At 51.0% G+C, this 24,218-nt stretch overlaps 1 long non-coding RNA gene across 1 annotated transcript; it reads left to right on the top strand.

Annotated features, from left to right (window-relative positions):
* The first annotated feature begins 3,916 nt into the window (after positions 1-3,916).
* Positions 3,917-22,921, top strand: LOC131410589 (uncharacterized). The gene is made up of 4 exons (XR_009221349.1): positions 3,917-3,937; positions 19,732-19,881; positions 22,058-22,147; positions 22,822-22,921. It is a non-coding gene; the product is annotated as an uncharacterized LOC131410589 (long non-coding RNA).
* Positions 22,922-24,218: the final 1,297 nt, after the last annotated feature.

Below are 24,218 nucleotides of genomic sequence, written 5' to 3'. Positions count from 1 at the left end.
GTGGGGAGGGGAGGGGGTGCGCTGGCGGGGGTGGGGCGCCGGCCTGACAGGCCAAGACCGCTCGGGCGTGGGGGGCGGCGGGGGTCAGCGAGGCGTTGGGGAGGGGAGCGGAGGGGAGGGGGTGCGCCGGCGGGGCTGGGGCGTCGGCCTGACAGGCGAAGGCCGCTGGAGCGTGGGCGGGGAGGCGGGGGCAGCGGGGCGTTGGGGAGGGGAGGGGAGGGGGTGCGCCGGCGGGGCCGGGGCGCTGGCCACTGGGGCGGGGGGCAGCGGGGCGTTGGGGAGTCTGTGGCTCTTTTCCACCAGAGGAGAGCAGAGAATGGCCGCCTGGAATCCTTCGTATGAAGTCCCTGTGCCCCTCCCAGGCTCTCTTCTGGCACAGACATCCTATGGGAAGGCCTTGGAGTGGAGGTTCCTCTCTGCAATCTTTCTTGGGTGTTCTGGCCTGTTAGCACTGCCCCTCCCTGGGTTTGTCACCTTGAAAAGATTTACTCACTTAGTGGAGCCTCAGGTTTTCAAAAGTTAAAGTTTATGTAATCAGTGGCCTTGAAAAGCAGTATAAAATATTTCCAAAGAGGCAAGAAATAGGTACTTCAGAAAAAAATAAAAGATTCTAATATTAAATGTTACATTGAATGTGTTAAAAATTCTTGTTTCCCCCTTGAGCGTGTGTAGTCCTGTTCTGAGGTCAGTTCTTTTCTTTGGGATTGGGTGTTCCAAATAGAATTCCAGGGCTTACATTTGAACAGCAAATGTGTTAAGTATGATTAATTGTTTATAAAACAGTGTCTTGCTGTGGAAATAACAATTAATATTATTTTCTGAAAGTAATAAATACATGTGGCTTTTCTCATTGTACCAGAAAAATGCTTTATAACTTTCTTCCCTGCTTTCCACATAAACTGTGGGTTTGTGTGACTTTGCTGGATTCTTCAAACACTGGGTTGTGTCATTTACAAGATCACTGTGGTCCAAAGCTACGTGACTGGGAGCAGAAGCCTGGGGTCAGGGTCTGTAAGCTAAGCCCCCCTTGAGCCTGCACAGGGAAGTACTTGAGGGCCCACACGTTCTTCCTGGGTGTCCTCCCTGGTCATACCCACTGCAGAAGGAGCCTTTCTGCTGAGAGAAGCTGCAGAGCCCTGGAAAGCTGGGAAGGCACCTGCACAGGGGGAGGGAGTTGCTGCCCTTCCTGAGGTTGTTCCTGTGCTCCCCTTGGGCCTGTGTCTACACGTAGGGTGGAGTTTTGCACCCACAGTGCAGATGCCTGCAGAGGGTAATTTATGCACATTGGGAAAGTCTGTGAAATCAGGAGTTCTGTGTCTGGATTAGGGTTTATGAATTTAGGGTTCATTTGGGTCACAACCTTAAACTGCATCCTGCCGAGAGTCTTCTCACTTGTGAGAGTGGAACCTGAGAGAGGGAGCCCTTCTCTTCCTCCCCCGGCAGAGGAGGGTGTGTGAGCTCCCAGAGTCCATTCCTGTGGCTGCTCAGGTGTCCCCACCCTCCTGCACCAGGAACTGACCCACTCAGGGCTTCTGTCCCCACCAGGAGAGTTTAGAATGTGTTTAACTTTCTGAATGTGGCTTTCCTTCTGTCCCTGGGAAGCAGGCTGCTTATCTGTGCTGATTCCAATATTTGTGTTTCTTTGCTTTGGATTCCTGTATCGATTGAACAGTGCAGCCCTGTGCCTCTGGTTTCCCTTAGCGCCTTGTAATTTTATTTCCTGTATAACAAATAACATTTCGAGTTTCTTGGGCTTAAAAATGTGAATTAATGGAGAGATCTAATGTCAGTAAGGCAAGAAAATTGTGGAACTAAATAGAATTTTTGTCCCTTTTAGGCAAGAGACTCTCAAGATGTGAAATGAATGTGTTGAAGTTTTCAGGTGCAGTTTTCGTCTTTACATCAGTGTTTGCGTGTGCATGTCCCTAGAGAACACAGATTTAAAAAGCTAAAGCAATGGAATTTCTACTTTAATTGATGTGAAGAAAACTAATCAAACTATTCCTACTATGTTTAAGGAGCTAAACCCAAACCCCTGTTGCGTTATAATATGCCACTGATTCCTGAAAATACTGCCTGTGTGAGATACAGTGAAAGGACAAACTAGGATGCACCTTGCCCTTTTAGTTAGCAAGCGATATGAAAATTTCATTTCCTCTGGTTTACTCTTTTGTAACCGTTAGTGTGCTAAAGGAATTAAATCTTAGAATGGTTTCCTATGTACAAAAGTTAAAATTAAAGAAAAACATGGTATGTGTAAATTTCTGTTTATATTAGATAAACCTGTAAGATAGAAAAGTCTAACTTCAGAAGAGTCACTGCCAACACTTCTGGGTCCCCTCCAGCGCTGTTACTCCAGCCACCCCCAGTACACAGTTCTGATCATTCTTGAGCTTCCTGTTGGTGTTTCTTTATATAAAAACAAGCCATTGAGAATGCATATTTTTGTACGCATGTTAGTCCTTGTAATGAGCGGTCAGACTCCACACGTTTTGATGTATGCTGACAGCTTACGCCTCTCCTCTACCTCTTCCCCTCGTGTCCACACCTGGACAAGCTGAGGAGAAAGTCCAGAGGCTCCCTTCTCTGGCATTGGCTTTGGATCCAAGCACACAATCCCCTGTCTGTGTGCAGAACTCTTGCCCTGGTCTCACCCCTGGCAAAGATTTCTTGCTTTGACCAAACTTTAGTCAGGCTCCTGAACCTTCTTGTAGGCCTGTCTGTGCACTTACTTATAAAATCCAGTTTTAGCAAGAACCTTGCTAAGTCACTTTAACCAGAACCCACACCTGTATGTCTGATCGCCCTCGCCATCTGTTCAGGCTCCTCCTCTTCCTCCACCATCCCTCAGGTGGTGTCTGATCACTCTGGCCTGTGTTCAGTAAGAATCCTGTTAGGTCAGGTTAGCCAGTAACCCAACACTTGTTTTTTCTCTTAGTAATTTTCCATCCCCTGACCCCCACCATGCTGCCTGGCCATGAATTCCCACTCGCCCGTGCTGCATTCAGAGTCGAGCCCAATCTTGTTTCTCCTCCACTGTAAATCCCATCACGGTGGTCTCTACGTATCACAGTGGTTCTGAATAAAATATGCCTTACCATCTTTGACAAGTGTCATTGAATATTTTTCTTTAAAACCCCCAACCACAATAAAAACCCAGACCAGGCTCCTTTCCTTGCTCCCTCAAGCCATTTCAGAGCTGCTTGAGAGTCTGGACCTGCTCTCCTCGGAGACCTCTATTATGTGAGTCATAAGACTTTTCCTAACTTCTGTGTGTGTGTGGAGGGGGGCACACACCAGCATCAGTCTCTACATGGGAACCACAGCACTTGCCAGTGAGCAGTCATATTTTGAAAGGAAGCTCTTTCTCTGAGTGGTAGGTCTCAACAGTGGGCTCAAAGTATTCAGTGAACCATGTTATAAACAGATGTCCTGTCATCCAGGCTTTGTTGTTCCATTTGAGCATTGACTTTAACTTAAAGTCACCAGATGCATCACGCCTAACAGGAGAGTAAGCCTGTAGAAAGGCCCGGGCTGGGGTGGGGGGGTGGATTGGAGGGGGAGGGGAGAGAACAGGATCAGTTAGAGGAACCAGAGGTCAGAGTGTGAGACAGCAGCTGGAGAAGGGGCCAGAGCAGTTGGTAACAGCACAGCAGCCAGGTCAAGGCCCTGTGCACCATGTCTGGGAGTCAGGACCTTCTCCTAATTGCAGTCAGTGGGGGAGCCCCACTTCTGGTTGGATCCCTGGGGGACAAGAAGGCAGTGTCTTACCACGTCTGTCTGTCCACAGCTCCCAGACCCTGGCCAGGGAGCACGAAGCACTGATGCAGAAGTACCTGCACCTGCTGCACATCGTGGAGCCGAGAAGACAGTGGCCAAGCAGCTACGGCAGCAGATCGAGGATGGGGAGATCAACATCAAGCGGCTGAAGGCAGAGGTGACTGCTGGCTAGGGGTGCAGAGGAGGCTGGCCAGGAGGCCCAAGGCACAGGCCCAGCACCTCACACTCCAGGCTCCTGCAGGATCAGGGGGCACATGACAGGCAGGGGGACCAGCTTCCAGTCACAGCTAGGCCAGCCTCCAAACTTAAAGTTAGTGATGCTGGCAGAGTGGGAAGGGCCTTAGTCAGATCTGAGTTCAGATCCTATCTCTGCCACTTGACAGTTGCAACCTGGAGTACGTCCCCCCATCCTCTGTGCCTCCATTCCTTCATCTATAAAACAGCCTTTCTCTACTTGCCTGACAAGGTTGTGAGGATTGAGTGAGGTTATTTATGGGCGAGCTTTTAGTTACTCTGCTGATGATCACATTGACTAAGCATTCCCACATTATCAGCTGAAGTGTCCGAGGACACAGGGTCCTGGTAGGTCATCATAGTGTGGGCTCCTGGTTCAGTTCCAAGCAGTCGTTCCCTCTGCCTGTTGTAAGAGCTCCTACAGGGGCTCACTGGACATCAGTCTGGAGGCCACACTGTTGCTAGGTTAAGCCTTCTATAACTTCACTAGTCAAAATGTGGTCCATGAAGCAAGAGCATGTTAGAAATGCAGAATCTCAGGCCCTGCCCAGACCTCCAGAATCAGAATCTGCACTTTCAGAACATCCCAGTCTATTGCCATTTACATTAAAGCTTGGGAGGCGCTGGCTCTCTGTCCCTTAGACGCCCCTCACCAGCTGTCCACCCCAGCGCCGAATGATGTGATTGCCTCTCCCCCCTCATCTCACCATGCTCACCAGGTGCTCAGAGCCATTTGGCCATGTCACACGAGGACCGTGGACGCTGAGCTGAGGACGGGAAAATGGAAACAGATTCTAACCAGGTTCAGCTGCATGATTTGTAGGGCCTGAGGCAAGGGAAAAATGCAAGGCCCTGGGTGGAGTCGGGGAAGTCGACCTCCCCTTCTCACAGCCCACCAACCCACCATGGCAGACAGGTGACCCCCCCAATATCAATCTCCAACCTCCTCTAACCTCTGTGCCAGGATACACTTGGTACCTAGATGAGGGGTGGGCAAGATGCCCATGCTGAGTCACCCACCTAGTGCCCAGGTATTGTCTCCTCCCCCTGCTCTGAGACAGCATTGGGTGTGCACTGCACCCACCCTTTCTTCACCTACCCCGAGGCCCCTGCAGAGGGTGGAGGGTGACTCACAGTGGGATGTGAGTCTTCCTGGCTGACTCAACCCATTTGCTCCCAGACAGAGGGTAGAGGAGGTCATGGGTTCTGGGGTGCCAGCATGTGGGGAGCGAGCAGCTGAGAAACAATCCCAGGGAGGCAGCAGGAGGCAGGAACACATGAGGGCTGAGTCCCACTCCCCTGGGGCGTGCTCAATTGTTCCATCAGATGTTACTCCTGAAACACAAATTCAAAGAGAAATGGTTAAGAACTTCAAGGTGGCAACCGCAGAACTTGAAGCCCCAAGCATGGGGCCTTCTGAGCATAGGACCCCATCACACGCCCTTGAAGCCAGCTCTGCCTGGAATGTTCAAAGATCTGAAATTGCCAATTCCACCTTATGGTGCCGCTGCCAAGCTCTGAACTATGGTCACATTAGCTTGGAACTTGAGGTTGAACAAAAGTTTCAGATTCCACACACCTCTTCTACCCTGCACCAGGCTCTGTCAGACATGCTTCCTTAGTCAGTCCCCACAACCATCCTCATAGGATGGAACGAGGAAGCAGGCTCAGAGAACTCAAGTCACCTGCCCAAGCTCACACAGCTGGGAGGTGGCAGAGGCAGGACTAGTACCCAGGTCTGTGTGTCTACTTGCCAGTCTTCCCACTCTACTTGTAGCCTCTTCCCACATGGCTCCTGGGATGGGGGCTTGTCCCGTGTCTAAACCATCTGGTTCATTCTGAGATCTAGCCTAGCCCTACACATATCCCTGAAACCAAGCTGAGTCCTTGCTAGGGACCAGGGAATAGGTCTAGGGACCAGTATCAAGTTAGTGGCTTCATGATCAAGGGTGTTATTCTCTCACTCACTTGTTCACTAACTGCCTAAGATCAGCTGACCACTGCCTAATCCTGTTCCCCAGGCTCACATTCCCTCATCACTCGGGGCTCCAGCCAGTGATCCCTGGTCATGGGCTGAGCACCTCTTGGCCTTTGCACATGCTGGGGCTTCTGTTTGGAGTGCCCCTGCCATCCGTATGCTTCCCTGCCTGGTGGAATCCTACCAAGCTCGAATGCCTCCTCCTGGGGACTCTCATCCCAGAATGTGCTCCATGCCCCCTGCTCCAACGGCTTTCCCACTCTAAGCATGCCACATCAAAGCCAGCTCCTTGGGTTTCTGTACCCCACCAGGCATGGTGGGACCTCCATGAAGGCAGAGTCATTTATCACTCTGTCCCTTCTGCCTCGCACATAGTAGGTACTCTGTAAGGGCTTGATGAATGAATGGACATCAGGCTCTGTGGTAGACAGTAAAGAGATGGAAGTTTCTACCCTTAAGGTCTGATTGTAGTAGAGTGTGCTTGGTGACATATTAGAGCTTGCGGTGTGAATCCAGGTAGATAATGAGTCATTTTATGGCCAAAGAGGGTATGGGTTCATGTCGCATATGGCCTTGAAAGATTTTGGGGGTTGGTAGGCCAGAGAAGGGGTGGGTGCAAAGGGCAGGGCCCTCTCTGGTGCTGGGGAGCACAAAACTGGTCAGTTTTGACTGAAAGTGTGTGTGTGCATGTGTGTGTCAGTGTGGCAGCAGAGGCCTGTTTGGTGGGAATTTGGAGCAATGTTTCCAACTGAGTGCATTACTCTCCAGGGCAAATAAATTTTTTAAAGAAGACTTTGAAAGATCAGCTTGGTAAAGCTTTCTGGCTGTAGTCTCTCTCTCCCTCCCTCCTTCCCTCCTTTTCTCTCTTTGTCTCTCTGTCTCTCTCTCACACACACACAGACATATCCTGCAGGGCAGAGGGCACCTGTGTGCTCTGGAGGGGCTCCAGGAAGGTGAAACAGAGCCCATTTCCCAGGAAGTAGGCCATCAGGTAGGCAGGAGGCGCTGATGAGCCAAGTAAGTGAGGAGTGACGCCCGTGACAAAGACAGAGGGTCTTAGAACGTCAGAGCTGGGAGGGATCTGAGAACTCTGAGGTCCACAGAAGAGGAAGGGACTTATGCAAGGTCACTCTAAGGTCACTTCCAGCGCTGGAATCCAGGCTTAACCTTGGGTCTCCTGGTGTAGATCCTTGGCCTGTGCCTGCCCCACAACTGATTCCTTCCTTGCTGGGGAGACGGGCCAGATAAAAGGTGCATGTTCGGGAACCACTGTGTCACCTGGATGGCTTCAAGCTCTCGTGGGCCAGATTTCCTCTGATAGCCAGAAAAATTCCTCAGGCACCATCCCACATATTCCTGAGGATTTTCTAGGGTCTTCCATTTTCCTGGCCACATCTGGCTTCCAATTCTGCTCTCCTGGCTTCTTGTATCACTTCTCACAATGGCTGTCTTCACTCAGTCTTGACTGCTCCTTACCCCGGTGTGGTCACTCCATGTGTCCGTCAGGTGGAGCTAGATTCTACTGCAATTACAAACAGCCCCCAAGTCTCAGTGGCTTAAAACAACAAAGATTGCTTTCTCTCTCACACTGTGTTCAGTGTGGGTTCTGCTCCACAACATTCTCAGAGACAGGGACACAGGCTGACGGGGCTCCACCATCAGGAAATTCACTAGTCCCATGGCAGGGGAAGCAATGTGGCAAATGGTGCCTGACAGCTCTGCTCACATTTCATTGGACAAAGCGAGTCACATGACCACACCCGACTTCAGGGTCCTGGGCAGTACAGTCCTGCCCTGTCCCAGGAGGAGAACCAGAGTATCCACGAAAGCCCTAATGACATCCGACTGGCTCCTCCTTCAGTTCCCAAGACCCCGACACTGGCAAGTATGGACCAGACTCTCTGAAAGGCTTAGATACAGTAGAGGGGGTTTCCAGTACTGAAACAGAAAATGGCTTACAGGTGAATAGAAGACATCCTTGCCCTCCTGTCACTCAGCCTTTCCTGCTACAGGGATTTCTTGCTGACCTCCTCTCCTGACACTGGCCTCTCTCCACATACTTCCAAGTGCCATTTTGTTGGTGGTGGGGGTGTTCATAATCCCTTTATCTGCCAAGACCCTTACCCCATCCAGTGATGTGCCAGAGCTGGCTCATACCAACTTGCAAGTTGGTTGTGAAATTTTCAAGAATCTTGCAAGCTTGTTATTCACCCTTTGGTAGCTTAAAATGGGCCAAGGTAAGAATGTTTACACCATGGAAATCAGCCAGTGCTACCAGTCAGAGTTTTTCTTTCAGAGAGCTGGTCGTTAATCCTTTACCAATATATCCTTGTCTACACCTTTTTTCAGGACCAGCTAAATACTTTGCTGGGCCCAGTGCAAAATGAAAATGCAGGGCTCTTAAGAATTTCAAGGCAGCAACAGCAGAGCCTTACACCAGGCATTAGGCCCTTCTAAGCAGGCTGTGCACAGGTCAGACATCGAGGACACTGGCCTTGTCTCTACTCCTTCTATACTCTCCACCCCCAGAGCCCCCACCCGCAGCCATCTCTCCCTAGAGGTAACGGGAGATCACACTCAAACAAAAGTCTGCACAAAATTTATTAAGCAAAACTATCCAGCTCTGCTCAGTCTCTTCTCTCCCATCTAAACAGCCCTCTTGGGCCCCATCTTTGGTAATCAAAAAGCTCCAAGGACCATCTAAAACAACGGGAGCATCCTCCTCTAGGAAGAATCCTCCACTTCTCTAGAATCCTCAGTTTGCCACCATTTCATTGTTTTAATAGCTATTTTTCTCCCATTTATGATTGGAAGTAAGTTGGGATGGCTTAGGCAGCCCTAAAGGGCAGGGTAGGAGTTTAGAGACAGTAGTGGTATTTTCCTGGCTTGGGAGCACTCAGAATCCTGGAAGGCTGACTCTGCAATAAACTGCAGAGATCTTAATGCATGGTTTAAGGTAAAACTGTAGCCGTGGAATCAGGGTTGAAAACCAACTTTGACATAGAGAGGGCCGCCTTGACCCCTTCCGAGGCAGCCCCTCTGCAGGGCCCACTCTATTCCTTGAGTCCTGTTTCCCATATTCCTCCTGCCATCCACACCCCTGCTGCCCTGCACTCAACACCCTGTCATACTCTGCATCTTTGTTCACACCATCCCCTCTGCTCTAATTCCTTCCATCCTATAGCACACCTATTGTGCACCTTTTTTTTGTGTGTGTGAGGAAGATCAGCCCTGAGCTAACATCCATGCCAATCCTCCTCTTTTTGCTGAGGAAGACTGGCCCTGGGCTAACATCTGTGCCCATCTTCCTCCACTTTATATGGGACGCCGCCACAGCATGGCCCGACAAGCGGTGCATCGGTGCAGACCCAGGATCCAAACCTGGGCCGCCAGCAGCAGGGGGTGTGCACTTAACTTCTACACCATGGGGCCAGCCCAGTTGGGCTCCTTTTTTGTCCTGCAAAACCTCTGGGTAGCGCTTGTGGTTTCCATGGTGAGACCCTCCCACCGCAGTAGGGGCACACCTCTGTTCTGGCCTCACCTTGTTGGAGTATAAGTTACCTCTGTGGGTATCTGACACCCTTCTTAGGCTGGAAGCTCCTCCAGGGAAGGGATCTGACATCCACCTCCGGCTGTGTCTCACCCATGCCCAGCATGGTGCCCACCACAGAGACTCCATCAGGACATGCTGACAGGATTGGCACAAAGGGAGACAGAGATGGGCATCTCTTAGGCTTGGAAGAGGCCAGAGGGAATGGAGAATGGAGAGAGAACTGAGTTGTGTAGCAGCTGTTGGAAAAGCAAGAAGTACAGAGATCTTTAGCAAAACCTTGACTGCTAACAAACAAGAGAAAACCCTGGACTAATTCCCCCATCAATGACTGCACTGACTAAATGCATTCTGGATTAAAGACACTGTCTCCAGAGAGGGGACTGGGGTGTGGCAGGAGCCAATGAGCAGTGCTGCTAATGGGTGTGGCAAACGAGGATTTGCCTCTAATGGGCCAAGAAGGCCACACTGTTGGATGGCAAGTGGGCAGGGCTCAGCTGAGATGCCAGGCATTGAGCCAGGTTGGGTAGCCAGAGCTGGACTCTAGCAGTCAAGTTGGGGTGTAAGCCCGAGTCCCAACTCTCCATCGCCATCGTTGACAAGGGTCAACTGAGCCAGCCTTGGACGTCAGCCAAGCCAACCCGGATCCAAAGCAAATGCATCCCCAGAAGGGACCTGCAGGGTAAGAGAAAAGCAGCCTCTGCGAGCCCAGCAGGGCTGGGGCTCTTGCCTCCATCCTGACACTGGTTCATAGCAGGGATGGTCTGTGGCCCAAGGCTTCTGCAGGGTCCCCAGGCTCACAGCTCTCCAGAGCTTTGCCCACCTGGCCCGATCTTTAAATCCCACTCCCAGACTGCTGGTGTTGCCTGTGCAGGGAGCAGAGCGCCTGACCTGACTGCGTCTGGTTTTTGCTCTGGTCCCTGGGGAGTAGATGTCCTGTAGATGTCTCTGAGAAGAGCGCCATCAGTTTTACATACAGACTACTTTTACATGCAAATCCCAGAACTGGCAAAGAGCAGACTGGCATGGGGGTGATGACATCAGGGCAGTGAGGGTGCTGACTGGGCATCCACGTGTCTCTGAGCTCTGCACGAGCCTGTGTGTGTCTCTTAGCTCTTTAGCGGTCAGATCCAAGAACAGCCATTATTTCATGTGCCAAGGTTCTCAGATAATCGAAAAAATAGAAAAGCCTGCATCGGCCCTGAATATTTCTCCATTAGATATTTTCAGCCGCTCTTCAAGCACAGGCCAGGGTAGTTTTAGCAACCCGGAAGTGGAGAGCGGGTAACTGTCCCATTTTGCTTTTAAAGTGCTCCATTGGCTCAATTGTCAGAGCCCATTCATCCTGCGGTTCAGCAAGTGGCCTTGAGGGGACAAAACCACATGCCCTGAAAAGGGAGCAGAGCTGGCTCTGTGGCACATTTGTGATTTCCTGAGCTACTATGTTTGGATGTGTGCCACTTAGCTCAGAGGTGTCTCTGCGCCCACTCAGCACTTTCCACCCCCTGCTCTTGTTGTACTGAGCGAGTGAGACCCCAGGGTGGGGGTTTGCCCTCAGGGCACAAACTGCTGTGAGACGGCACAGCCCCCTGTGACAGCTCCCCTTGGAGGACAACACCAGGGGTCTCCAACAGCCAAAGTGCTGGGTCATCACAGAGAGATGGAACAGAGAGCACACATGGAGAATGGGACCAGGGAGGGGCATCTGATGTGGCAGAGAAAGACAGAGACCACTGCAGGGATTGGGGACAGTCTCCTAGGCTGGGGCTACCCTGACTCCTGGAGGGGTTCACTCTTTCTCTCTGGGCCTGTTTTCCTGTCCACAAATGGAGTGCATGACAGAGTCCCTTTGGCTTCCCCTCTGTCATTCAGCTCAAACCCCAGACACATTGGGGAGGTTCCCAGGTCTCCAGGGTGGTAGGAGCTGGGAGTGATGAGCAGGGGCAGAGGGGGAACAGTTGGGAGGGGAGGGGGCTGCAGGAAGTAGCAGAAGTCTCTCTGGCATCCTTACAGCTCATCCTGGGAGAGGAGACTTGGGCTGTGTTCTGGAGATGGCTGGCTGGGGAGTACGGGCGGGGAAGAGGGTGCTGGAAGGGGAGCCATGGCAAATGTGGCTGCCAGGGGTACTCAGGGGCCCCTTACCCAGCCTGGTGCTAAACTGACAGTGAGAAGGCATGTTCCCCAGGGCTCTTTAGGTCGTGACAGAGCAGGTGCTTGGGAGAATCCAGGTGTTTTTGCTTTTCTAAGTTTCCCTCCAAAAGGGAGTGGTGGAGAGCTAGCATTTACTGAGCACCTCTTCTGCACCAGGCCCTGTTTTAAGCGGTTCAGGGGATTCGATTGGAGATGTAAAAGAAACTTGCCACTCCAAACAAATGGACTGAAGGTATATTTTATTATACAGAAGAGAGTAAAGGCGATAGTCCGCAAACAGATCCGAATAGGTCAAATAATAAGAGGGAAAAACACTAGCTCAATTGGAAAGGGAAACATCGACATCGACTGAAGGGAAATGACACAAATCAATCAGAAATTCAGACATGAGGTTGACTGAAAAGAGTACACATCAGATTGGTTACTCACAACATCCACACCCCACTGCTGGGAGAGTGCCTTCAATTGACATGGCTGGGCGGGAATCCAATCATCAAAGGTCCTGGACCAGGTGTCCCCTTCACAGGTGAGACTCACCAGGCCTCAGTCTCCAGCGGTTTATATAGCGTCAGTAGTTTTCAGAGTAAACAGTTACAGAGTTTACAGAGCAAGCATTCAGTGTTCCCATGCACAAATGGTTATCAGTGGCATATGTGCACTGAGCCTCCTGGTTATTGTCCCAGCCTGGCAGTTGTGCACGTGCATTGTTTTCCCTGGTTATGGTCCCAGCCCAGCACAGATGGCCAGTCTGTCCCAGGCTACAATGCCCAAAGGACCTTGAGATGTTACAAATTGCAACTATCTCCGTGGGAGAAAGGCCAGTTCCCACCACACAGAAAGCATCTTTATATTTCTTTGTGTGCTGGTGGCTGTAGGTCAATGGAACGGCCAAACATGGCTGCACTCATGTCAAGACAGGCCCTCAAATTGTCCCATTACTTGCAGGGGTGACCTCATTTCACCTTCATATTTTACAGAAAAGAGGTTTTCTGAGGTTCAGACATGTTATGCATCTTGCTAGAGGTCACACAGCTGAGAAGCAGCTGCAGAAGCAGAAGCAGCATAGGGCAGATTTGAGCCTGCTCTGTGTGGGTCTCAAGCCCTAGCTCTTTTCACATCATCAGTGGCATTTCCTCTGAATTCTCCAGAGCCCTGAGTTCCTCTAAGATCCCTCAGGGTCACCCCAGCAGGTGGGCACTGAGGGGGCCAGGAAGGCTGGCAGTGAGAGCAGCTCCTGTCCTCTGCCAGCTTCTGGGGCATGTGACCATGTTTAGAAAAGCTTGTGTTTGGTTTAGTGCTCTGCTGTCACCATCTTGAAATTTTATCATTTTTTAAAAAGGGGTCCTTATTTGCTCTGCACTGGACCCCACAAGTTACATAGTGTATCCCGCTGATGGGGTTTTCACATAAGGTGTCACATGAGAAAGACATTTGCTGCTAGAGTCCCACGGGTGGTGGCAACCCCTGCCCTCTCTCTGGGCCCCTCAGCTCTGCTGGATTTGGGGGCGGGGGACCCTTGGAGGGGCAGGAACTCCGTGGCGGGAGCTTACCTTGTGCCTCCTCTGTCAGTGAGGCCATCGTGTGTTTGCACCAGATCTTTACCAAGGCCTGAAGGCCTGCATCTCCAGCTGGCCCACTGGGGCCTGGGTGAGCAGGAAGCCCTGGCAGAGGTCCCCAGGCCCACCTGCACCCAAATCCACCTGAGAAGCCCCTCTCCAGGGCCCACTCCTCCAGGCTGGCGGCACTTCCATCCTCCCGGGGTGTAACAGCGGCCCCTTAAAAACACACAGAATCCCTCAGAGGGAGCAGAAGAGGAAAGACAAGTTGGCAAGCTGTTTTTCTAGGACGAAGCAAGATATTTTTATTTTCTTATCTACTTTTCCCCTTTTAAAAATTATGTATATGAACCCATTTGAGAAAATTTGACAATCTAGAAAAGCAGAAAATTTTAAAAGCTATAACAGCCATAGTTCTGCTTCCCAAAGATAACCACTGTAAACACTTTGGTGTGTTTTCTTCAAAATTTTTTCTATGCACAGTTCTTGGGGTTTTTACCCCCGTTTTATTTACATAATGTCACAGGGGCCGGCCCGGTGGCACAAGTGGTTAAGTGCATGCACTCTGCTGTGGTGGCCCGGGGTTCACTGGTTCGCATCACGGGTGCGCACCGACTCACCGCTTGTCAAGCCATGCTGTGGCGGCATCCCATATAAAGTGGAGGAAGATGGGCATGGATGTTACCCCAGGGCCAGTCTTCCTCAGCAAAAAAAGAAAAAAAAAAGAGGAGGATTGGCAGATGATAGCTCAGGGCTGATCTTCCTCACAAAAAAAAAATAATAATAATAATGTCACACATAAATATTGAATTTGAATCTTGATGTGTTTTTTTTTACTTAACATTATAGCACAAATGTTTTCTCATGCTGAAAGTATGCTTTTTGATGGCTGTATGATGCTCCAGTACCTGTGAGCATGCCCTCATCCATGTGGCCATCTCCCATCATTGGCTCTTAACGTTGTTGCAACTTCTTGCTACTAGAAACACTCATCTCTGCATCTGAAATGTTCATATGAGAGAGCATCTCCTTGGGACAGGTTTCCAAAAGTAGAATGACAAACAAAAGGTAGAAGCACGGTCAAGGCTCCCACTCCGTCCACCCTGCGTCACTGCTCTCCTTGCGCGCTGTACCGCCATGACGGCCCCGAGGGCTGCACAGCAGGACCCCTGCATCGTGCCTCTCCCACACTGAGTGTGACATTTTGTTGTTCACTTCCCTAAGTCAGAGAGCCCCGTTTTTCCCCAAGGTCACAATGAGAAGAGGCCCTAGAAAGACGAGGTCTGCACTTCCTGTAGTTGCATGGTTGAAGGTGCTGTCCCTTGGGTAGTGGAATGCCCTGCGTAAGCTCCCACTTAGAGTTCATCGCAAAGAAAGCACATTTTTCTTTTTTAATGGAGTTTATAAGCAGAGGTTTCAGTGGGCCCATCTCTGCCAATCAAATACTGAAGGGCAGGTTTGGGGAGATTAGCTGGTGTGTCAGGGGCTGGAAGGCAGGGTGTTGTGTATCCAGGAGATTGGGACAGAGCAGGCCAGCAGCAGACCCAAGTTGCTGAACCTGGGGAGGCATGGAAGGACAGGGACACATGGATAAAGGGACAGACAGCTGAAGGGACCTGACCCGGGAGGGCATGTCATGTGGGGGAAGCCCTGGAATGGGGGACTCAGGAGACCTGGTTCCAGGCCAGCTACTGACTCACCTTATGACCATGGATGTGTCACTTCTGTCACTGGTGGGGCCCTCTGGGAGGGAGGCCTCTTGGGAGAGCCAGGGCCGAGGGGGAAGTGGAGCTGCAATTCAGTTACCACAGAGGCCTCAGCTGAACCCCCAAAGCTCTGGAGCTGGGTGGCCCTTCGACCCTCAGGCGGCGAGGCACACCACAGCACCCACAACAGCCCTCTCTGACCTTCCAATACACAGGTGTCGGACTAGACAGGGCCCCATCTCTATAAAGATCTGTGACTCTGATGCAGTCCCGATGCCTGGGGCCACCTATCTGGCCCTGGATAGGGCAGTGGTGCCAGAGTCATCCACAAAGACAAGGGTGTCTCTGGGTGGGAATTCTGAACCTGGACCTGACCTCCATGGGTGGGGCTGGGTGACCGAGGGCTTGTGGGGCATCTCCCGAGCAGGCCCGTTGGCCATCCTGCTGCCGATGGTCAATTTCTCTCAGGAGTTGGTCTCCAGCCACCAGTACAGCCTGCAGATCCTGGCCCACTGCAAGCAGAACAGTGACTTTGACAAGCTGCTGAAGCACTATGAGGCCAAAGTGACTGCAAGGAGAGGGTGCTGGAGGCCTTCCTCACTGACCCCATGTTCCAGCTGGCACCTAGCCCTGTCCTGGAGGACACATGCCTGGGGAGCCTACTGGGGACCATGTCAGTGAGGGCCCCAGCTGGGAGGAAGCCACACCTGGGGGCACCAGGGGGCCATGGCCGGGACAGCCCAGGCCCTAACAGGCCCCAGCTCTGGGCTGCCTGGAGAATGGGGTTAGAGCCAGACCCTGACCCAGCGGATGGCAGGCCTGTCCAGCTCCACAGAGCAGGCAGTGTGCGAAGGTGAGGGGGAGCTCCTGGTCCTGAGCCCACTTCCAGGCCCTTCCTCCTGCTAGCTTAGAACCTCAAGCTCTGGGCTCTTGGCCCAGACAAGACCCTGGAAGAGGCTCCATGTTAGAGTCTGAGATCAAAAGTGCTGTGGGTGTCTAGCCTCAGCCCTGCTGGTGGGAGTGCTGGGAGCTGAGAGAACCATTCTCTGTCTCCTTTGTCTCTCTCTCCCTCGCTACGTTGCTGCTCTGTCTCTGACTTGCTTCATCACTGTCTCTCTCCTTGTCTCTGTCTCCCTGTCCCTCTGTCCTTCCCCATCCTTGCCTCTGTCCCTGACCCCTGCCTCTCCCTACTGCAGATTCCCAGGCACATTCTGACACTGCACGAGCTCCTGGCCCACTTTTCACGAGCACATCAAGCCAACAGCCTGGACGACGCCAGGGCTAAACTGGGGGGGCTGTCTGGGTGAGCCCGGCTCCCAGGTGCCCCCACCAGTGGACAGGCCAGGACTGAGGATGCTCCCCAGCGGAAGTTTGCTGAGCCCCAGATGGTAAAATCTCATGTTCAGGTTAGGATCCCAAGGGTTGGTGGTTGGGGGACCCCCAGCCTGCCCCACCTGGAAGCAGGGCCCCTGGAGCAATCTGAGGAGTTCACAGCTCAAGCCCAGGGGAAAGTTGGTGGGATTGTGTGGGTGGTGTGCTGTCCCTGGCACAGATGGGGTTCGAGGAAGGGCCCTGGGCACTCACGTGGGCCCATCTGCCAGGACGGGGATCCACCCAGTGACTCGCAGGCACTCTGCCAACTTCCCCTGTTTTCCAGTGTCAGTGTGTCACAACGTGTGGTATAGGAGCCCCAGAGGGGAGCCTGGGTGACGAGCCTTCATGTGCCCAAGGCTGCAGTCAACAGCAGGCAGTGTCATGGGTGGACAAGCCAATGACTTGTCCAGTGTCAGAGGCCCCAGCCCTCTGGTCAAGGCCCCTCTGCTGCCCCTCTTTCTGTTCCCAAACCCCGGGGGATCCTTCCTCTGCCGGGGCAGAAGCAGAGGGACCAGGGAGGAGGGGCCTACAACAGCCCAGGCAGCAGCTGACGGTGGCCTGCACCAGGTGGTGGCAGTGGAGGTGAGGAGGAGGTTCAGATTCGGGGTGTGTTTTGAAGATGGAACCAACAGGAGTTTCTGATGCATTAGATGTGAGGAGAGAGAAGATGGGAGTCAAGGGTGATTCCAGAGTTTTTGGCTGAGCATGCAGCCAAAACCGAGATGGAAAAACTGGCAGGATGGGCAGGTGTGGAGGGGAAGTCTTTCTTGTTTTACTGGAGCTTGACTGGGGGCATGTTGAACTTGAGATGGACAACAGTGGTGGAGAGGACAAGATGGAGGAGGACGTTTGAGTCTGGAGTGTAAGAGAGTGAGCCATTCGGGAGCTATCAGCTCGGAGATGGTATTATAGTCACAAGACTGGTGAGATCACCAGGGGAGTGAGTTTAGGCAGGATCGAGATGTGTACCAAGAGCTGAGCCCTGGGGTCTCCACTTTGTGCAAGACAAGAGATGATGAGCAACCTTGTAGTCAGTGATGGGCTGCCAGAAGCTGCAAAGGAGGGTGGGTCTGCAGGGTGTGGGGTCTAGTCCCCAGCCCTGCCAACCACTCAGTGTCCTAAATGGCTTCCTGAGTACAGCAAAAGGCAGCCAGTAGGGCCACGTCTCCCAGCTGGGCAGAGGGAGGACCAGGCTGGACCAGGGCAGGGCACAGGCCCCAGAGTGGAGGTTCATTCAGGGAGCAGATGTAATCAGAGCGTGATTGCAGACTAACAAAAAGCATTGTGGGGTGGGGACCCCAGTCCTCTCATGCCCCAAGGAGCCAAATCCTGTACACTTCCCCAAGGAGAAGACTTGGGGCTCCAACGAGGCTCCTTGTCCCTGCGGGATGCCCTATCCTGGTGTGGGCAGCGGTGAGGAAGGCACATGAGTGCCAAGACGTTTGTCCCAAGACCCTGATCCCCTTTCCCGAAGCCTCCTCGTCTCTTGTCCCACCTGATCACCTGCACCTGGCCTGAACACAGCCCTAGTGGCACAGAAGAGGGTTTTCCTGTCGCCCTGACAGCAGCCCTTTCATCCTCCTCTCCCTCCCTTGGGGGACTGAGGAAAGCTCCCAGCCCAGCAGGAAGCCATCAGATAACAAACCCTCCCTGGCTCTGCTCAGAAACACTCCTCCCCTGGGGCTGACTCTCTCCTACCTCTGGCCTTTGTCCCGCTTTTTCTCCTGAACCTCATCTCTTGGGCTCACTGTAACCCAGGTCGTCAATTCCAGCTTCCCCGGCCGACTGCAGCCCTGGGCACTCCTCCGCAGCTGCAGTGACAGTGTGGCTCTCAGCACAAACCCCAGCCGGGGCTGGCAGCAGTCCTGAGCAGCTGCATCTGGCACTTGTCTAACAGTGAAACTCGTGTTGCTACTGTGGGATCGCCCCCTTGTTTGTAGCAAATACAGCCCTCCTCAGCAAAATCCCCACCCTCGTCAAAAGAAATGGTTCTGCTTACCTTTGCTAACCTGCAAAAATGAGTCCATATCCAGGGAACTAGCATATCCTTGAAAGGTGCCTCCCTGTACCCTGTCCCTTCCAAAAGAGGGCTAGGGCCTGGGCTGCTGAGAAGAGAATTGCTGGGATGGAGGGACTGAGCTCCTAAGAAAGAGACCCCATCTCCATGCTTCAGTTTGATAACCAGAAAACAACGACAATAGTAGTTTTATAATAACACCTTTGCAACCAGTGATACTAGAAACAGTGATCACTGCCCTTTACTCAAGCACCTGCCATATGCTGGGCCTGAGGTCAGCACGTGAAATGCATTCTCTTCCATCCTCACTCCGACCTTCTACAGATGAGCAAACTGAGGGTCAGAAGGGCCCAGTCATTTGCTCATCACGCTGTGTTAGTTAATCACCGATCCAGCTCGACCAGTGTCATCTCTCATTGCTGGGAGAGTTAAGTTGGACAGTGTCTACTAGAGAACTTCGTAAGCCACGCATATTAACCAGCCCTCTTGGTGATCTGGTCGTGGTTGTAGAATTTGAGGCATCAGTAGACAAATAAGGGGTTTTGTACTTTTCTTGGAGTAGGTGGAGTACTCTTTCCAGACGCTCATCCCGCCAAAATTACTAATTCCTAAGACTCCTGAAAACTCATCAAGGCTCTTAGCAAAGTTGGCAACTCAAAAGCCTCTTTTCCCAGCAATGCTAGTTTTAAAAAGCAGTTAAATGGCGCCACCTTCTGGAGGAGGGGTGTTGCGGCAGTCAGAAGATGACAAATAAGAGTGTTGTCATTATTCTCAGATTGAGGGGCAAGGTGTGTCCTCCTCCCCCCAGACGTGCTGGAGCCTACTGGAGTCAGTCTTTCTGTGAGCCAGTGGGATTGCCAGGTGTTCCAAAACTAAGCCATTCCAGGGCCCGAACATTAAGGAAGCAACTGTATAACGTGCATTGGGGGAGGGATGGAGACCGTAAGTGCAAAGGCCCTGAGGCAGGATGGGTGGGTGGAGTTCTATGGATGGAGATAAGGCCAGTAGTGGTGTGGGGGGCAGAATAGTGAAGAAAGGTTCTTTCCTCTACTCCGATCCTCCTCCTAGTTTTTCCATCTCTGTTCCACGTGGTTTAGACTTTTAAATCAGACCTGTTTTCTAGCTATTAATCTCCATTTCCTTCACTCTGAAATAAGAACACCTTTCTCTTTGGGCTATCAGAAGGTTGATGTGAGCTCATGCCCATAGAGTGCCCAGCACAGTGGGTATTCAATATGCATTCTCTCTCCCCCTTCGTGACCACAGGCTCCACCTGAGAATCCTGGGTGCCAGGCCTTCTTCTTAGGTCTGGCCAGAGGCCTGGCATTCCCTTCTCCCTGAGAGACGGGGGCAGCCTGTCTCTGACTTATTTTCTGTCTCCACAGGATAATGCACAATGAAGTAAACGAGACAGAGAGCATCCAGGAAAACATAGCCATGGAGGGCATGATTGTCGAAGGCTGTGAGACCCTCCTGGACACCAGCCAGACTTTTGTGAGATGGGGCATGGCACCCTGCCTCCCCCCAACATCAAGGTAGGCCCCAGCAGTGGTGGCATTCGGGGACACCACCAGTTGGTTTGGCTCCCATGTGCCAAAACCTACCAGCGTGATTGCGGAGTATTCCGGGGCTGCTGGAGGAATGTGACAGCTGTATGTAGATGTCGGTGTCTGCACACATGGATGCAGATATTACTGGTGTTCACAGTTCCCTTCTCTCCAGATGTACACATGATTCTTCCCAGATGCCCTTGATGTGTCTGTGGATGTCATAGTAAACACTGACATGTCCTTTTGGGGAGAGAGGAGTGGAGGATGAAGACAGATACTGATTGGCCCCATGAATCACAAGCATGTTCAGCATCCGAGGGGAAGTCGTGTGGGTCAGTCCTTCTGTCCCTTGCTCATCATCCTTGGCCCCTTGCAGGAGGCTGTGATCACAGTGGTTCTCACGGGTAGGAGGTTTCCTTCACCCTCAGCCTCCACTCTCCTTGGGAGCGGTGTTTGAGAGGCACAGCCCTGTGAGGGGGCAGCTAGAGGCTGTGACTGAGGGGACTGACTTCCAACTCGGAGACGTTAGAGCTGCAAGACATTTGAGGGTCACCTCTTCAGATTCCACTTGCTGTGGGACCCTCAGCTTCTGCTTGCATGCCCCCGAGGTGACCTCCACCTCAGATGGGCCTCCTGAGTTCCTTCTATCCAGCCCTGGAACTCTCTGAGCAGATGAAAATCTCAAAGGCTGTGCAGCTGCCTTTGGCCCCTGCTGCCCTTAGCAAGGGTATCGTCGACTTGAAGTTTTGTCCTGAACCCCTGTGTGTGGCCCCCTGTGCCCTTTCCCTAGGCCGACCCTGTGACCTGCTGAGCGCAGGGCCATCCTCCCTGTCCTGGCTCCCCCTGAGCTGCATTGGGCCTAAGCTGGAAGTGACCAAAGAATGACTTCTCCTGGGGTGGGCAGTGTCACCACAGTCTAGGAATCTGCTCCGTTGCCCTGAGCCTAAGCATTTCCTCCCCTCCTGATGGGCTGGGCTGGATGTGGAGAACAGACAAGGGAGCCCAGCAAGGTTCCAGGCAGTGATGGACGTGGGCAGGAGGCAGAGAGGTGGCCCAGAGCAGGCCTGGGGAGATGGAGCGTCAGGGAGGGTTTCCCGAGGAAGCATCACTGGAGTCGAGTCTTGAAGGGTAAATAGGAGTGCACAGGGTGGATGGGGTGAAGGAAAAGCCTTCCAGGCCAAGGAGCAGCACTCAGGAGCCACAGGTATCTTGCCCTGGAGCTAGAGTGTGAGCAGTGAGGGGAGACGATGGTAAGGAAGGAGAACTGCTGGAGCAGTCTGCTGGCGGGCCTTGAAGACCTGAGTCTTGAGGACAGTGAGGAGCTGCTGAAGTAAGTGGGGAGAGGAGGCCTGGAGCACATCTTAGGGGAGCAGGGACTGCAAATGGGTTCATCACAGTCCCCTGCTCTGCCCGGGAGTGGCTTCGGAGTGCACATTGTTGAGGACTGGTGGCTCTGCAGCCAAGCATGTCATGAACTGATGGGTGATGTCTGCTGCGGCTGTGTGTGGCAACAGGTGCCCTGTGTCTCTTGCTCATCCCTCTGGGCCAGAGCCAGCTCCACACTTGTTCAGCCTCCTGCTCATCACGACCCAGCCCTAAAGAGGTACAGCCTTTTAGATACAGGATACAACCTTCCTTAGAAAGGGAGTACAAACAATACCCTAGTTGGCCTAAATTCAGCCACAAATTAAGAAAGTCTTCAGGTTCAACAATATACTTATCTTAATTTCAATCACAGAAACTAACTCCTAATCTAATGCTGCATTAATCTATTAATTCATAGAAGTAGTACTGTTACTATGAGGGACAAGAATTATTTCTCCTTGCATAATCTTATATCAGAACAGATAATCACCGAAAGTTGACAATAAAATAAATTCAACCCAATAATCATTTATTACATTAATCGTTAACCCAACACAGGTAGGCATTCAAGGAAAGATTTCAAAAAGTAAGAGAAACTCGGCAAACACAGCCCTCACCTGTTTACCAAAAGCATCTCCTCTGGCATTTCTGGTGTTACAGGCACTGCTTGCCCAGTGACACGGTGTAAAGGCCGCAGTGACTGGACCCTGCAAAGGCAGCATCATCATTTGTTGTCTAAATGAGGGCTTGTATGAACGGCCACTCGAGGGTTTTACTCTCTCTTACTTTTAATCAGTGATATTGACCTTTCCCTGAAGAGGCAGGAATGAGAAAATAAGACGAGAAGACCCTATGGAGCTTCAATTAATTAAAAAAAAAACCAAAGGTAAGCCAAATCAAGGGATAACAAAACTTAAATGGACTAACAATTTTGGTTGGGGTGACCTCAGAGAAGAAAATAACCTCTGAGTCATTAAAATTTAGACCAGCTAATCAAAATATTTTATCACTTATTGATCCAAAGTGTTGATCAACAGAACAAGTTACCCTCGGGATAACAGAACAATCCTATTCTAGAGTCCATATCCACAATAAGGCATATGACCGCGATGTTGCATCAGGAAATCCCAGTGGTGTAGCCACTGTTAGTGGCTCATTTGTTGAACAATTCAAGCCCTACGTGATCTGAGTTCAGACCAGAGTAATCCAGTCGGTTTCTATCTATTCCATATTTCACCCAGTACGAAAGTGCAAGAGAAACAAGGCGTACTTTAAAAAAGCACATTCAAACTAATAGATGATGTAATCTTAATCTAATATATATGTGTATATAGCCCTGCCTATGAACGGGGTTTGCTAGGGTGGTTGATTACTTGCATAAAACATAAACCTTTATAGCCTTTATGTGTATATAGCCCTGCCTATGAACGGGGTTTGTTAGGGTGGCTCATTAATTGCATAAAATGTAAACCTTTATAGCCAGAGGTTCAATATTTCTCCCTAACAACATGTTCATAATCAATCTTCTCTTATTAATTGTCCCCAATCTACTTTCCATAGCATTCCTTACACTAATTGAATGAAAAGTATTAGTTTATATATGACTCTGTAAAGGACCACATCATTGGCCCCATGATCTGTGGAGACACCAGTATTTACATCAGTGTAACAAGGCCATCAGCTGGAGTTCACATTGGAAAAGGTACCCAGGAAGACACCCTACAAAGGACCCACTAGCACACAACAGAACAAGTAATGTGGACTTTTGTCAATGAGCATGTGAAAACGTACCCGGGAAGGCACCCTACAAAGGACCCACTAGCACACAACTGAACAAGTCATGTGGACTTTTGTCGATGACCTAGTATTTAAAATGGTAGGATAAAGATGCAGGACTCTAAAGTGTTCATGGAAATGCTGAATGTACAGTTCAGAAACAAAGAATAATCAACAAGGTAAACCAACTACAATAGATTTGTAATTGCTTACATGTACACAGTAAGAGTTTTTGCTGAACAATTAAGTATTCAGGTATTTGTCTTGATGAAAACATGAAACTTTATGTTGAATAAAAATGGGCCATTTTCCTGTGTTAGTACATTACTACTCATCACTTAGCCAATTGCTATAGTTAATGGAGTTATAAACATAATTACAAAGGCATGTATCCATCTGGAAATTGTAGGGCCAAAAATAATGTTTTCAATATTATGTATTAGAATATGTATATACATAACAAGGATGAGAGAAAACTTTGATTAAAGCAGATTAAAATGTAATCTAATCTTAAAAGAGTAAAAAGGGTCTCAGTCCTGGGAGACTGGGGATAGGCAGTAAAATTTCATAGAATTCTGAGACTGGAAATGGGCTATTCCCTACTTTCATTTTTTTGTTGTCATTGCCAAGGGAATTTGGCCACCAAGAACAGAGAGATGGAGGGGAAAGAGGACATGGAAGGATATTGCAGACATGGGAAGGGTTCCATTTTCAGGACACCTTAGAGCAGCCGGCTGTCCATATTCTTTCTATCTATCTATCTATCTATCTATCTATCTATCTATCTATCTATCTATCTATCTATTTATTTATTTTTGTGAGGAAGATCAGCCCTGACCTAACATCCATGCTAATCCTCCTCTTTTTGCTGAGGAAGACCAGCTCTGAGCTAACATTTATGGCCAATCCTCCTCCTTTTTTTTCCCGCAAAGCCCCAGTAGATAGTTGTATGTCATAGTTGCACATCCTTCTAGTTGCTGTATGTGGGACGTGGCCTCAGCATGGCCGGAGAAGTGGTGTGTTGGTGCGCGCCCGGGACCTGAACCCTGGCTGCTGATAGTGGAGTGTGCACGTAACCACTAAGCCAGGAGGCCGGCCCAGGTTATCCATATTCTAGATCATGTAACACAAAGAATTTCCCCTGGGAGATGCCGTCTGTAGCTCTTCCCTCCCAATTTCCA

This window comes from Diceros bicornis, chromosome 10, assembly GCF_020826845.1.
Source record: "Diceros bicornis minor isolate mBicDic1 chromosome 10, mDicBic1.mat.cur, whole genome shotgun sequence".
Classification (NCBI taxonomy): Eukaryota; Metazoa; Chordata; class Mammalia; order Perissodactyla; family Rhinocerotidae; genus Diceros; species Diceros bicornis.
Note: the sequence above shows the minus strand (reverse complement) of the source record. Positions and strands in the feature narration are given on the sequence as shown.